This window comes from Tamandua tetradactyla, chromosome 23 (assembly GCF_023851605.1).
Source record: "Tamandua tetradactyla isolate mTamTet1 chromosome 23, mTamTet1.pri, whole genome shotgun sequence".
NCBI lineage: Eukaryota > Metazoa > Chordata > Mammalia > Pilosa > Myrmecophagidae > Tamandua > Tamandua tetradactyla.
This window is the reverse complement of record NC_135349.1, coordinates 13,541,287-13,557,658: the sequence shown is the minus strand read 5'-3', so window position 1 is coordinate 13,557,658 and position 16,372 is coordinate 13,541,287. Positions and strand designations below refer to the sequence as shown.

Genomic DNA, 16,372 nt, shown 5'->3' with positions numbered 1-16,372 from the left:
CTTTGGGCAATATGATTAAAAGTGTTTATAGGATAAATTAATCTATGAAACCAGAAAAGGATGCCACATAGAAATGTAGATTCCAAGAGCATTAGACATATTAGAAATAAGAGATAATTATGTTTAGAGGACAATCCTCTGTCCAAATCTTACTACAAACATCTGGATCTTTTGACCTACATCTAACTAAGCTGGGTAGACTCTGCTCTATAACCACATGCATTTATAATGTTTATTGAAACTGGGCCAAGAGGTATCACACTGAATTGAAATGATTGGAAGGACAGATTTGTAAACGCAGTATCTCAAGATGACTGCCAAGTACATTAACATCAATTTGCAAAGCAAGTCTTCCAGTTAGAGGTGTCATCTTGAGGGGCTGTATTTGCAGCTCCAGAATTACCTTATAACAAAACAAACAAACAAAGAGGTTTAAATGTATAGGTTGAAAAGTCAAATAGACTTTTGCTGGCAAAGAAGAGGGCTGTTTCTGTTCTAAATGCCCAGTGAACGTGGTCAGGTTTGGCCTTGGCGCTGCATAATTAAGGATAAACCAGACTTCAATTTGCTGTGAGAGTTCCTAGGATTGGGCAGTCCTGTCCAAAAGAATTAAGAGCCAGTTCTCTGTTTTGCAATGCTGGAGTGGTTAGCATGCCAGATTCTGAGACTGGCCCAGGTTCTTCCAGGGTGAATCCAAGGAATAGCCAGATCATCACAGCTGGACTGTGCAGTTCGGGGCACCCATCTCCAGCTTGAATGAGCAGGGGCCCACCACTGACTGGAGTGAGCAGTGTCTCCTTATGGCTTCCTGGTACTTCTACTGATGTAACAATTGCGCCAGCTGGCCATGAGACAAGCTAGGATGTCAGATGTTAACCAAACTGGGATTGAAGAGAGGCAGGTTATCAGACCAGCCCCTATAAGTCTGCCTTACTAACTGGTCTCCAAACAGACATGGAAATCCTGGACTTGACATTGATTTCCAGCTGGTCTGTTGTGGATGGAAAGCATGGGACAAGAACGGGCACAAGGTTTGGGCAGGGAGGTACGTGTCAGTCTTTGGGCTGAGGTGAGTTCATCTGGTTTAGGGTGAACCCCAGTTTTTTACACCACGACCCTTCCAGGAAGACAAGGAAGATTGTAATAGGACCCCCATTTTCAGAACATGTAATGAGACCCAGAGAGGATAATTGTTCTTGTGAAACATCATTTCTTTACTTGTTCATTCATTGACTCACTCACCCCGTGGTAGTTCATAAGAGTTTACCCTGCACCAAGTCGTTTGCTGGTCTTTGGAGATACAGTGAGGAACAGGACAACTTGGATCCCTGCCCTCGTGAGGTAAACATACCCAGACCTCACTTGCCTGCTATTCCCAACCCCCCACCCCCCACCCTTATTCCAGCCCTGAGGGTAGAGCAAGCATGCTAGAAAGAGAAGGATGGAGAAAGCACTCTATGCTTTGGAAACAATGCGTGCAAAGGACCAAAGTTATAGAAGGAGGTGTAGGCAGAGAAGGAACAAGAAGCTGGTCCTTCTCATTGTAGCAAGGAATGTGGGGGGGGAGGTGGCCAGGGGAGGGTGGTAGAAGATGAAACTGCAAGGGGGAGCTAAGGCCAACTTGGGAAGGGTCCTCTATGCCATGCTGAGGAGCTCTGACTATCTTTCACAGACAGAGGGGAACAAGCCCAGTCTTTAAGCTCAGGATTGTTTTAAAGAGACACTGTGACTCAGGAGTGGGAAAAAATATCTTGAAAGGGGAAGACTAAAGCTAGTCTGCTAGGAAGCTGCAGTGACTGCCCATGAAAGAAAATCAAGGTGTCTCAGAGGGCCACGGGGAGAACATCTGGATTTGGTAATTGAATGTGCCTGATGAGGAAAGATTAAACTCAGTGATTTCTAGGTTGGGCCAGCGGGCAGGTTCATCAACCAAGAAAGAAGAACCAAGGGAAAGAGCCAACTAAGAAAGCAAGCTGGTAATTTTTAGTTTGGAGCGTGTTTTAAAACATTGGCATAAGTTAGCTCTGATTACTTGTTGTTTTTCTTATGTAGGATGTTCTTTATTTCCACAAAACTTTGGTCACTACCTCATGCTCCATCCAATATGGCATCCTAACCTCTCTCTCATGTGTCAGAGAGCGCTAAAGATCATCTTTAGCGTATGAGGGGTTGTCACCACTAAAATCCAAGGCAAAACTGAGAAATAAGAAAAATATATCAGATAACTTTTTTATTTCATTGGTATGGTAGATTGAGTTATGAAACCCAGAAAAAAGAGCATGTTCTTAATCTTAATCCACATGTATAACTTCTTGAGATGTTATTTTTAGTTAAAGTGTAGCCTACTTGATTGAGAGTGGGTCTTCATGGAGATTCCTAGAGATCTTATAAAGAGAATCAGGATGTCACAGAAGCTGGAAAGGAGAGAACATTGCCATGTGATGGGAGGCAAATGTAGAGCTCCAAGGATACTCAGCAGCCAGCCAGAGAATGCTGCAGTCCTCAGGAGGAAAGTAAACCTCGCTGATACCTAGATTTTGGATGTCTTCTAGCCACAAAACCAAGAGCCAATAAATTCCCCTTGTTTAAGCCAATCCAGCACATGTATTTGTTATGGCAATGCAGGCACGCTTCTGTAGTTGGAAAGAAGAGAGAACCTAGTTCTTCAGCCCTCCATAGACAAGCCTGCAGAGCTGTCTTGAGTCTATTTTTCACACATTCACATCCAGACATTAGGATGGGAAGGACAAATGAGAGCTTACCAGTGGCTTGAGCCACTTTAGCTCTGAAAATATTTAAAAAGGCAATTCTCAGTTTTATCTGAAAATAAAAAACAGGCAAGCTTGGTCCATGTACATCACAAAAAACAAACAAGCAAAACAAACAAACAAAAATTCAACAAATGGTGCTGTGATAATTGGATACTCACATGGAAAAATAATGAAATGTGACCCTGCCATACAGCATACAAAAAAAAATAATAATAATAATAAGCAAGTTTGACCCCAGAAGCCCAGTGCTGACCTCATGCTCCAAGCTGACAATCACATGGCTTTAGAAATCCCAGAAAAACTGTCTCCAGGGCCTTATCATTCTTCATAACCTTTATTTTAAAATAAACTCCTTGTTCCTGATCCCCAAGGCCTCTGCTTAAGAAAAATGGATATGTCTTAGAACAAAAGCAAACACTTACGCTTTACCATGTTAGTCAAACGGCATACGGCCTATTTCCAAAATTAACCTTTCATCGCTTCTTCTTTAAACATTCCCAAATACACACACACGCGCGCGCGCGCGCACACACACATTAATCTCTTGGATCTCCAGAATTAGGTGAGGATATAGCATGGTTCAGGGTTGATTTTAAAAGCCACAGGCTAAAACCCAAGTACATTTTTTTTTCATTCCATCTCTTGTTAGGAGAAAATACAAACAGAAATTTCCTAGTCAACTGTAACCATATTGAGAGGTGGTTATTATGTTCTGTAGTGCCTCCTTTGTGGACCTTTCCCAGCCCGCGTGTTTTGGGCAGCTCCAGCTCCTTTGTCTGTCTGTGCTCACAGCTCGTGTGTACACTGCAGCTCCTAACTGTTTTCCTCTCCTAGCTTCCTCGTGAGGATGAGCTCTATGCTAGTGCAGACACCTGAACTATTTTACCTCCAGGACCTTGGATGCCAGGAGGCACAGGTACGTGTTCCTTGGATGCCCACTGAATACATGAATGACAGGCTGGATGCATAGGCACTCATGATGCAGAAGGAAATGCCCTGTCCTCTGAACATGAAAGCGCTGCCATCAGTGGGACTTCTCTTCTTGGCTGCTCTCTCTGGTCCTATCCCCCTCCATGTGGACAAAGGCTTGCAGGGCAGCAGGTGCGGGCGAGGCCCACACAGAGTCCTGGAGATGGGTTTTCTGGTGAAGGACCTCAGTGGCCCTGAGCTCCGGCTGCAGCACGTGCTTTGGCTCACCCAGTGACCTTCCCTAAGCTTCATCTCAGTCCTGCCCAACGAGGTCCTCACAGCCTGGGACCCAGGCCTTGAGAAAGGTTCTTTCTCTCCACGGCTGTTATATTATTATACTCTGAAGCCCATGAACTCCAGGATTGCAAATTTCAATTCAGAAACACCCAGGAAAAAAAATACGATAACCAAAGAACCCCTTAAATGTCAGTTGAGCAAAGACGCGTACTCTCCCGAGGCATTTGAGGGTGTTATTTCCTTTGTCTGCCACGAATGACCCTCACTTTTCTGGTTGATGAAATTGTGTGCTCAAGCATTCAGTCAACAAACATCACTGAGTGTCTGCCAGGGGTTATGGCCTTTGATGGAGCTTTACTGACCCCCTCAGTCTGGGTTCGTGGTTCTGCCACAGCAGAGTTCATAGTCATTTTAATTGTATGTGTACTGCTCAGACTGCCCCCCTCATGGTGAGATGCTCAAAGAATTACTGAACAGCAGTAGACCCATGGTTCCAGCACCTCACATGACAACTGACGCACAGTAGGAGTGCAGCAAGCGATAATGTGTCATCCAGAATCCTTATATCAGCTTTGAAATATCACTTTTCCAAACCAGAAATTTTTCAGTGACAAATACTATATTTCCTCTCTGCATGTTTTAAATAAGACACCAAGTGGCTTTTTCATGGACAGCCCCCAGTTGGGAATCTTTTAGCATTTGAGGAGGATCTGAAACCATAGTTTTTATTACTAGAGACTAACCTTGGGCAGACGCCTACACATCTGATTAGTGTTGGGTCCTGGGGGGGGGGAAATGAACATTTCCTGGGAATACTTAGGGGGTTCTAAGTGTTCCTAAGTATTCTACTTCTCTTGGAATCCACCAGAATTTCAAGGCCGTGGGACAAGTCAGTAGTTCAAAGTCTGTGATCTGTTCATAGCCAAGTATTACTTTGGAATATCTAATGCCCTGTGTTTCTAAAACAGACCCTTGAGTTACCACCCAAATGCCGCAAGGCTTACAAATGATTACTTTAGCTAGGAGAATGAGTTTCCTAAAAACCACACCCCCCGCCCCGCCCCATTCAGCGCCATCTGCAAAATGGTACAGAGGACTGAGTAGCACTGTGATTTGCAAAAATATGTTTTTCCCCACCTGAAGTCCAAATAAGCAGCCGGTAGGTCCCTTAGGAAGTGGTGGCTCTTTTTAGGTGATCCTGAGATGTCAAACAGCTACACTTTCTATAAAGCTGGGTGTGGAAGAGCAGAGGAGGAGACAGGGAGAAAGACAGACAGATAGAGACAGACAGAGAGACAGAGGAGGGAGACACGAGATTAGAATGTTTCTCCCTTTAGGTATCATTTTTCTCTCTTTTGTTTTTGCATGGGCATGCACCGGCAATCGAAACTGGGTCTCTCTGGCATGGCAGGTGAGAATTCTGCCTCTGAGCCACCATGGCACCGCCTTCCCCTTGGGTATCATTTTAAGGTTAGAAAGAAGAACACGTAAGTTCCATGAGACCCACAAAATACAAAATGGTATAATGGTAGAGCCTCACTTCACAGCTCTGACCTAGTTTTTGGAATTGCCATCTTTGACACTTTGGAGCTGCAGATAGTTCATTCCCATTGTAGGCGGAGTAGAGACAGTTCTTCAATATGTCTATGTAGAAGGGTATTTTCAGGAAGCTCTGCTGCTCAGAAGGGAGGTTGACTGACAGTTGCATTGTTGAACTATCTCTGTACTCTGGCAACTCAACTGTCTCTCCTGCTGGTCCCCTCTGGCCACTCTACTCACGGAACAGCCATGGTTCCCTCTCCCATCCCCTTCTTGTCTCTATGGCAGGAGCAGGATAGAAAGTAGGGAAGGGATGGCTGCATGGTGAGGCAGACTTTGCCCTGTCTCTTGCACCTTGAATCCTTCTCTCAGCCACTTATTCCTGAGCACTGGACTTGCAGGTGGAAGACTAAAGATTTACCTGTCTGTAACTTTTGTGTTTGCTCCTCTTCATCCCTTCTCTCTTTATTTTTCCCCTTAAGTGCTCCCTTACTCACTTGCTCCATAATATATTTGGTAGTTTTCTACTTGGCTCTGTCTCTGCTGCCTCCATCCTAATCCAAGTCATACTCATGTGTCAACCAGATCACAGCAGTCCTAACTGGTCCATGAACATTTCCTCTAGTTGCCTACCATCCGTTCTCCCCACTTTCAAAATACACACCAGATGATGCTGTTCCCCTTCTTAAAGTTATTTAATGGCTGCCCATGGTTTTGTGGATGTGCTATATAATTCTCTAAGTGGCCACCGCGTCTCTGCAGTCTCTGGCTGATGTCTGCTTCTTTAGCTCCATCATCCAGAAGCTCCTCTCTACACTGCAGCCACCCCAGTCTGCTCTCAGTTCTTTATATGTGCCACATTCTCCACCCCCCACCACCCGACACCATGGCCTTGGGGCTGCCGTTCTCTTGGCCCAGAATGTTTTTCAGCACCTCCTGTACCTCCCTTGTGGAAACCTCCTACTCACCTGATCTTCACTTATCTCTTTCTTCCCTGGGGAGTTTATTTCTGGGCAGGTTCACTCCCCTGCCAGACCCTCCAAGACCAGGTTGAGCCCTCTCTTTAATTTTTTTTAAATTTTTTTAATCTTTTGTTTAATTTTTTATTTTTTTACATGGGCAGGCACTGGGAATCGAACCTGGGTCCTCTGGCATGGCAGGCAAGCATTCTTGCCTGCTGAGCCACCGTGGCCCACCCGAGCCCTTTCTTATATGCTCCCTGCATCTGTTGTGTTTTCCCTTCAGAGCATGTTATCTCAGTTATGGGCACCATTACTCATTCAACATTCAGACTCTTCAGGAATGAAGTTCTACATCATAGCCCAAGGTCATGAACCATGATCAGCTGAAGAGCTGGTTGAGGGCAAGAGGAACGCGGAATGGTAGTGGAAGAGTGCACTTATAATTATCCACTCTGATGAGTTACAGAAGTGTAATAATTATGCATTCCTTCTTTCCCTTATCTAATAAAATAATTGCTGTACTGTTAACTTTAAACTCTATTCTTTAGGTGGCAGAATTTTGGGTGGAATTATAACCAAGTGAAAGGAGGAATTAACATCTCCCAAAGATGGATATCACGACTGAAACCCAGTTGATGGGTGCAACAATTGTTAGGACTTTGTGCTTACCCCAGTGAGATCTGGATGTAAGCACCTTTCATTGCACAAAGAAGAGTTGTATTTTGTTGGGCAGAGGCATATTGAGGTTATTATTGTCAGAAGAGGGGGTAGTGAGGCTGAATGTAGTAGATGCACAGTTATAAAGCTTCTTTCTCTCAGCTCCAAATGCTTCTGCCATGTTCTGCCTGGTGATACTGAACCTGGAACTCTGTGAGCCACATGCCACATTTTTCTGCTGACGCCTCATTAGATTGGAACACTGGAAGGCAGGCGGAGGGGAAAAAGACTGGCTCCTTCCTGCTTCTTCACTGTTCCAGTGAGCATGTCACCCCAGCCCGGGCAGTGGCTTCCTTCTTCCAGCCCCTTTCAGCCTTCTCAGAACAAGACACATCGCCCACCTCTGAGCTACCAGTACCAATGGGCAGCACCATTTGAGTTCTGGGTTTTCAAACTTCTACTCCACCCTTTGGAGATGTGCCGCCACATTCTGCAGTTGTTACTTCTGGGTCACCCCAGTGTTACTTTTTCACTCTTTCAGCCTCCGATACATGTGAAACCATTATGCCTTCTGCTGAATTATCAATTGTGGTTTTTGCTTTCCTATGTGGACTCTGAGTAATGCATCCAGGAAGAAGGAGATATTAGTTTTGGTAAACAGTGTCTGCCAAATGGTAATAGGGACATTTGGTCTTTCTTTGATTAACAGTCATGGTGGAAGTGCATTCGGGCGTGGGTCCTTCCAAAATCAGTGTTACATGGCTTTAAACATGTTTGATAATATCTATCATGGACCCTGGCAAGTGTGATGTGCTTAGATCCCATTCCAACTGCAAGGCACCAGATCTGGAGCTCTGGCTCCAGTGAAGATAAAAGTGTGTCCAGCTTTGCCACTGTGTTCCCTGCTCGGTAGCCATGTCTCCTTGACACCAGATTATAAACCTGTTCTCTGATTCTAAGTCTCTCAAAATGATACAGAATATTGTCTATCTATTCGGACATGTCTTCTTCTATTTTCTCAGAGCCAACAAAAAAAAATATTGAAAATGTGGGTTTTATCAAGTTTTCCAGCTAGAACGCAGACAACTAGAAAATTAAGTGCAAATAGATGGAAAGGGTGAGGTCAGGCCGCAGGTAATAAAGCAGAGTAGATGCTGACTGTCAATAAGCTTAAAAACATGATTTACTGAGTTGATTTATAGAGCAAAATGGAATTTGCTGATCCAGGCGCAGCTACTGATCCATCAAGCCATGTCCCTGGCTGTACTTTGAAGCTTTGTGGGGGTGTTTTTATTCAGGGATGGGGTGGGGGTGGGGATTATCCTTTAGTGAGAGGATCCCACTTAATATGAACAAAAGACGTCAAGGCGTGGCGTGAGCTCCATTTGCTGGAAGCTCTGGGCTGAGCCGGCCGAGCTGAAAGCTTCAGCTGGATGGGCGTCTCAGCTAAATCTCTGGGCCTGAAATGGCAAACAGTGGCCTTTTCTTTCACTCCCTCTGAATGACCACCTTGAAGGCAAATCAACAGGAGTGACAGGGGAAGAGAGAGCCATGGCTGAGCTGTCTGCCAGCCAGAAGGAGGTATTCAATAGCTCTCTCCTCCGAACTGAGCCCCGAGTCAGCCTTTCTGAAAGCCAGTGACATTTCTGCCTATTAGTGAATGGAAACACACTCCTTTTATTCCTGAGTTGAATGGTGCTTTGTCTGCAATGTCCTTGCTCTCCTGGCCTGATTGTTTGCTGAGAGAGAGAGAAAAAAAAAAAACAATTAAATCTTCCATTCAATTATGGCCTGTTTGGGTCTGAAGAGCTGTTTAAAACCAGAGAGCCTTGTCATATTAATGAGCGTGGCTGCCGAGATTAATACCTGAGAAAGGGGATTCCCTGGAGAACTCAAGAACAGAGCTAAGAATATGAAGAGGTTATGATCTTCACATGATAGAAAAACTATTGATAAAATGGCACATTACCCCCAGAGATAGGGATGTTTGTGTTAAATGGGCATGAAAATGAACATATCTATTCCGCATAACTGATAGACGATGCAAACTCAGATGTAGCATGCACACATTCATAATTCTAATTATCTGCCTAGTCTACTACCCCTTATAAAGAGCCCAGTGTTGACCTTCCCTGGTTTTTCAGGGTCAGTGGCTCCAGTAAGAGGCAAGCCACTTCAGAATTGGTTGAGGGTTTACATTGAATGCTGGGGGAACCAAAGACAAGCCCAAGTTTAAGAGCCAAAGGCAGGGCTGAAGACCAGACTATAGCACCAGCAGTGCACAGTGGAGCTGGGAGGCAAGAAAGGCTGAGACAGGTGAAGTGAGCAGAAAGGGGGGGTGCCATCACATGAGTGGCTTTACAGCTTTGGGGGATCGGCTTTGTCATCCAGTAGGAGCTGTGCTGCATGGATTCATCCAGCTGGTTCAAAGAGCCAGAGGCGTGGTAAGCAACTTTTCATAGTAAGACAAACATTAGCTTTTCTTCATTCATATTAGTTCACAATGGAATGTAGTGAATCCTCACAAGTTCTGGATGATTGTAGAGAATGCAAGTTGATTAGTTTAATGTGTCAATTATTATTATTATTACATTTTTTTGAGATATGCTTTTTTCCAAGTACTGAAACATATTCTTTGAAAATATGAAAGTTCTGATGGGTCTGTTTGAGGGGTTGGAAGTCCCTTATGATTTGATTATTATATCCTGAATTAGTCTGGGTTCTCTAGGAAAACAGAACCAACAGGAGATACCTATAAGTTTGAACTTTTATGAAAGTGTCTCATGCAACTCTGGGGATGCACCAGTCCAAATTCTGGAGGGCAGGCTGGAGTCTGAAAACAACGATGAAGGTGTTCCATGAATTCCATGTCACCAGGGAGATTTTCACCCCAGATGTCATGTCCCACATAGGGGGAGGGCAGTGATTTCACTTGCAGAGTTGGGCTTAGAGAAACTGAGGCCACACCTGAGCAATAATAGAGATCCTCCAGAAGTAACTCTTAGGCATGCCTATAGGTAGTCTAAGCTTCTCTACTACCTACATAATGTTCACCAGAGTAAGCCTCATGACTGAGGGCATGACCTATTGATTTGGGTATCCCTAAAGCTTGATACAGTATCAAGAGATAGTAAGGTTTAATAGTTCCATAGTCTTTCTCCCTTCCCTCAGGGGACTTTGCCAATACTTTTTGATTTTCTGTTCAATATACTCTAGGTTGTTTCCAGGCAGTACAATAATCTATACAGGATTAAAGGAACTCTTTCTTATTCTGTGCTCCTGGTGTTTCAATTGTTCAAGTGAGCTATATGTATAGATTGAATTATGCACTACAGAAAACTTCAGTTCCAGATCAAATAAACCTTTCTTCTGTTGGTCTCAAAGAGTATGTGTGGTTCTAAAATATAGACACCGTCTTCCTTAGCCCTATGTTCTGAATTACTTTAACCCCAACCTGTTTGGCTTCCTTCTTATCTCTAAATATCAGGTTTTAAATATAAAACAGCCTCTCAAAATCCAGAAATAATAATCACCACTCTGGACTTAATCTGTCTGCTCTAAAAGCTTACAATCTAGGCCCCTGCTTTCTTATAAGCATTTTCCAAAGGTGACCCTACCATTGTTGTTTTTTTTTGTTGCTGGCTTTTTTTTGTCTCACCAAATGTCCCTCATGTTCATCCACATCATTGCATGCCTCACGACTTTGTTCTTTTTTGTAGCAGCACAACCTTCGTTCATATGTATACACCATCGTTTGCCAATCTACTTCTCTGTCAGTGCATCTTTCATCCACCGGCATTCATCAGGCATCATGTAGAGGGCCCAAAGTCCACAGTCCATCAGCATTCTCAAGTGTAGATAATTTCATTGTTCCCAAGAGGAAGAAAACTGACAAACACACCCTCACCAAATAGGAAATCTAAACCTCTTCTTAACTCTTGTCCCTCCCCCCATTATTTACCTCTGTTGTTGTGGTGGTAGTGCTGATGGTTTCCTTTCGAACATAGGTCATAGCATGCAATAGCAGTTTTCCCCTGTACCCTGGACTTAAACACACTTTATACAAGAATCATATCTTTGAAGTAATTCTTAAGAGAACTGATTCATATTTCTAGTGTGAGTCAGTGGGACATGTAGGTCTATACAACCCTTTTCAATCTTGTTCATCTTCAATATGGTAATATTACTTCTAGACCCACTAGAGAATCACCTTCGCTCCTATATATTCCCTTACATTGGAGTTCAACCTCATTAGCTAACAGTTCACCCATCTCTAGTTTCTATGTATCTCTAGGACCCCTATATTCTGTATTATAAGCCTCTGATTATAGCTTTATGCTGGTCATAAAAGTGAAATCATACAGTATCTATCCTTTTGTGTCTGGTTAATTTTGCTCAGCCTTATGTCCTCAAGGTTCATCCATCTCGTCATGTGCTTCAGGATGTCATTTTGTCTTACTACTGCACAATAGTCCATCTTGCATAATATTCCATCCAAAATACCACAATTTGTTGATCCACTCATCTGTTGATGGGCATGTGGTTTGTTTCCATCTTTTGGTGATTGTGAATAATGCTGCTATGAACATCGGTGTGCAAATGTCTGTTTGTGTCATTGCTTTCAGCTGTTTTGGGTATATACCACATAGTGCTATTGCTGGGTCACAGGGAAACTTGATGTTTAGTTCCCTAAGGATCCACCAAACAGTCTTTCATTGTGGCTGCACCATTATAAATTGCCACCAGCAGTACATAAGTGTCCCAGTTCCTTCACATCCTCTCCAACATTTACAGTTTCCTATTTGTTTAATAGCAGCCATTCTTGTAGGTTGAGATGGTATCTCATTGTAATCTTGATCTGCATTTCCCTTATAGCCAATGAAAATGAGCATCTCTTCATGTGCTTTTGAGCCATCTGTATTTGCTCTTCAGAAAAATGCCTATTCATATCTTTAGCCCATTTTATAATTCAGTTGTTTTGTCTTTTGTTGTTGAGTTCTATAATTTCTTTGTATATAAAGGAAATTTGTCCCATATGTGATTTCCAAATATTTTCTCCCATTAAGTTGGCTGCCTCTTCACCTTTTTGACAAAGTCTTTTGAGGTGTAGAAGCATTTGATTTTGAGGAGTTCCCATTTATCTACTTTTTGTTGTTGTTGTTTGTGCTTTGGGTGTAAAGTTTAGGAAGTTACCTCCTGTTACTAGGTCTTGAAGATGATTCCCTACATTTTCTTCTAGAAGCTTTATGGTGCTAGTTCTTATATTTAGGTACTTGATCCACTTTGAGTTAATTTTTGTGTAGGGTGTAAGATAGGAGTCCTTTTTCATTCTTTTGGCTGTTGATATCCAGTTCTTCCATGCTCAATTATTGAAAAGACTATTTTGTCCCAGTTCAGAGGATTTGGGGGCCTTGTCAACAATAAGTTCACCATAGATTTGGTGGTCTATTTCTGCAGTCTCGATTCAATTTCATTGGTTAATGCTTCTGTCTTTGTGCCAGTACCATGCTTTTCTTGACTACTGTGGCTTTATAATAGGTTTTAAGGTCAGGAAGTGCTAGCCCTCCCACTTTCTTCTTCTTTCTTAGGATGCTTTTAGCTATTAGGGGTCTCTTTCCCTTCCAGATGAATTTGGTAGCCAGCTTTTCCAAATCTTCAAAGTAAATTGTTGGAATTTTGATTGGTACTGTGTTGAATCTGTAGATCAATTTGGGGAGAATTGACATCTTAACTATATTTACCCTTCCTACCCATGAGCAGAGAATGTCTTTCCACCTATTTAAATCTCCTTTGATTTCTTTTAGTAATGTTATGTAGTTTTCTGTGTACAAGTCTTTTACATCCCTAGTTAAGTGCATTCCTAAGTATTTGATTCTTTTAGTTGCTATTTTGAATGGAATTTTTTCCTTAACTGACCCATCAGCTAGGTCATTGCTTGTGTATAGAAATGCTACTGATTTTTGAACATTAATTTTATATCCTGCCACCTTGGTGAATTTGTTTATTGGCTCAAGTAACTTTATTGTAGATTTTTCAGGATCTTTCAAGTATAGTATCATATCATCTGCAAATAATGAGAATTGACTTCTTCCTTTTCAATTTGGATGCCTTTCATTTCTTTGTCTTGGCTGATTGCTCTCGTTATAACTTGTAGCATAATGTTGAATAATAGTCATGACAGTGGGCATCCTTGTTTTGTTCCTAATCTTAGGGGGAAGGCTTTCAGTCTCTCTCCATTGAGTATGATGCTGGCTATCAGTTTTTCACATATTCCCTTTACCATATTCAGGTACCTTCGATTCCTATCTTTGGGAGTGTTTTTATCAGAAAAGGATGCTGAATTTTGTCGAATGCTTTTTCAGCATCAATCAAGATGATTGTGATTTTTCCCTTTTGATTTGTTAATGTGCTGTATTGCATTAATTGATTTTCTTGTGTTGAACCATCCTTGCATTCCCGGTATAAACCCCACTTGGTCATGGTGTGTAATTCTTTTAATGTGCTGTTGGATTTGGTTTGCTAATATTTTATTGAGAATTTTTGCATCTATGTTCATTAGGTAGATTGGCTTGTAGTTTTTCTTATAACATCTTTATGTGGTTTGGGTATTAAAATGATATTAGCTTCATAAAATGACTTAGGTAGAGTTCCTTTTTCCTCAATTTTTTGGAAAAGTTTGAGCCGGATTAGTGTTAGTTCTTTATGGAATGTTTGATAAAATTCCCCTGTGAAGCTATCTGGCTCCAGGCTTTTCATTGTAGGAAGATTTTTGATGACTGATCGAATCTCTTTACTTGTGATTGGTTTGTTGAAATCTTCTATTTCTTCCTGGGTCAGTGTAGCTTGTTTGTGTGTCTCCTGGAATTTGTCCATTTCATCTAAGTTGCCTAGTTCGTTGGTGTATAGTTGTTCATAGTATCCTCTTATGATTTCTTTTATTTCTTCAGGATCTGTAGTAATGCACTACTTATCATATCTGATTTGTTTATTTGCATCCTCTCTCTTTTTTAATTTGTCAATTTTGCTAGTGTCCATCAATTTTTTGGATTTTCTCAAAGAACCAACTTTTGGTTTTATCAATTCTTTTTATTGTTCTTTTGTTCTCCCATTCATTTATCTCTGTTTTAATTTTGTAATTTCTCTTCTCCTGTTTGCTGTGGAGTTAGTTTGCTGTATTTTCTCAAGTTACTCCAAGTTTGCCATTAAGTCCTCGATTTTTGCTCTTTTTTGCGTTTTAATATAAGCATTTAGGGCAATAAATTTTCCTCTCAGCGCAGCCTTTGCCACATCCCATAAGTTCAGATAAGTTGTATTCTCATTTTCATTCATCTCCAGATCGTACTGATTTCTCTAGCAATTTCTTCTTTGACCCACTGGTTGTTTAAGAGTGTGTTATTTAATCTCCATATATTTGTATATATTCTCATTCTTTTGGTGGTTATTGAGATCCAGCTTCATCTCATTATGATCAGAGAAAGTGCTTTGAATAATTTCAATATTTTTAAATTTTTAAAGACCTGTTTTGTGCCCCAGCATATGATCTATCCTGGAGAATGTTCCATGAGCACTAGAGAAGAATGTATAACTTTGTGCTTTGGGGTGCAATGACCTATGTATGTCTGCTAGGTCTAATTCATGTATCAAGTTATTTAACTTCTCTATTTCCTTTTGATCTTCTGTCTGGTTGTTCTATCTATACAGGAGAGTGGTGTACTGAAGTCTTGTACTATTATTGCTGAAACATCTATCACGTCCTTCAGTTTTGCCAATGTCTGTCTCATGTACTTTGGAGCTCCTTGGTTGGGAGCATAAATATTTACGATTGTTGTATCTTCTTGGTGAATTGACCCTTTAATTAGTCGATAGTGTCCTTCTTTGTCTCTTATGATGCCTTTACATTTAAAGTCTATTTTGTCTGATATTGGTGTAGCTACTCCTGCTTTCTTTTGGTTACAACTTGTGTGGAAAATCTTTTTCATCCTTTCACTTTCAATTAATTTATATCCTTGTGTCTAAGATAAGTCTCTTGTAAGCAGCATATAGCTGGATTATGTTTCTTAATCCATTCTGCCAATCTGTATCTTTTAATTGTTAAGTTTAGTCTGTTAACAAAGTTATTATTGAAAATGCATTTCTTGATTCCACCATCTTATGTTTTTAATTTTATTTGTCACATCTATATATTCATTTCCCTCTTTCTCTTTGTATTCTTTAAATTACCCTTAGTGGTACTCATCAATTCTGTGCCCACCTCCAGATCTCCCTCTCCTGTTATTTTTTCAGCCAGCAGAACTCCTTTTAGTATTTCTTATAGGGACAGTTTCTTGTTGACAAATTCTTTCAGGACTTCTTTTTCTGTGAAAGTCCTTCAATTCTGGAGGACAATTTGGCTGGGTACAGAATTCTTGGCTGGAAGTCTTTCTCTTTCAGGATCTTGAATATATCATACCACTGCCTTCTCATCTCCAGGGTGCTAGTTGAGTAGTCTGAACTCAGTCTTATTTGGTTTCCCTTGTATATAGTAGATTGTTTTTCTCTTGCTACTTTCAGGATTTTCTGCTTCTCTTCAACATTTGACAGATTGATTAGTATGTAACAGATTGATTAGTATGGATTTATTCTGTTTGGAGTTCATTGGGCTTCTTTGACTTGTATATTTATGTCCTTTATGAGGGTTGGGAAGTTTTCCCCGATTATATCCTCAACTACTCTTCCTAGCCCTTTTCTCCTCTCTTCTCCTTCTGGGACACCAATGATTCTTATATTTGGATGCTTTGTTTTGTTTATAATTTCCCTGAGTTCCCATTCAATTTTTTCCATCTGCTGTTTTGAATCTTCAAAGTCAATTATCTTGTCCTCTTTGTCACTTATTCTTTCTTCTGTCTCTTCATATCTGGTGTTGTGTGCCTCTAGTAGGTTTTTATTTGGTCAACAGAGTCTTTGATCTCTGTGATATATGCTATTTTTCTATTTACTCCTTCAAATTCCTCTTTATACTCTTCTTCTGTCTTCTTGATCTCCTTTATGTCATTTACTATCCCACTTACTTTATTACATAGAGTTGTATGTACGTCATTGATTAGTGTTCCAGTGTCTGTGTCTCTTCTGGTGTTTTAATTTGGTTATTAGGCAGGGCTATATCTGTCTGCATTGTGATATGCTTAGTGATCTTCTGCTATCCTCGTGGCATGTAAATGTTTTGATTGATTTACTTTGGGAGTTGATTTCTTTCAATAG

At 41.3% G+C, this 16,372-nt stretch overlaps 1 long non-coding RNA gene across 1 annotated transcript; it reads left to right on the top strand.

Annotated features, from left to right (window-relative positions):
• The first annotated feature begins 881 nt into the window (after window positions 1-881).
• Window positions 882-6,975, top strand: LOC143666497 (uncharacterized). Its single transcript, XR_013167662.1, has 4 exons — window positions 882-1,341; window positions 3,606-3,687; window positions 5,389-5,464; window positions 6,762-6,975. It is a non-coding gene; the product is annotated as an uncharacterized LOC143666497 (long non-coding RNA).
• The last annotated feature ends 9,397 nt before the right edge of the window (window positions 6,976-16,372 follow it).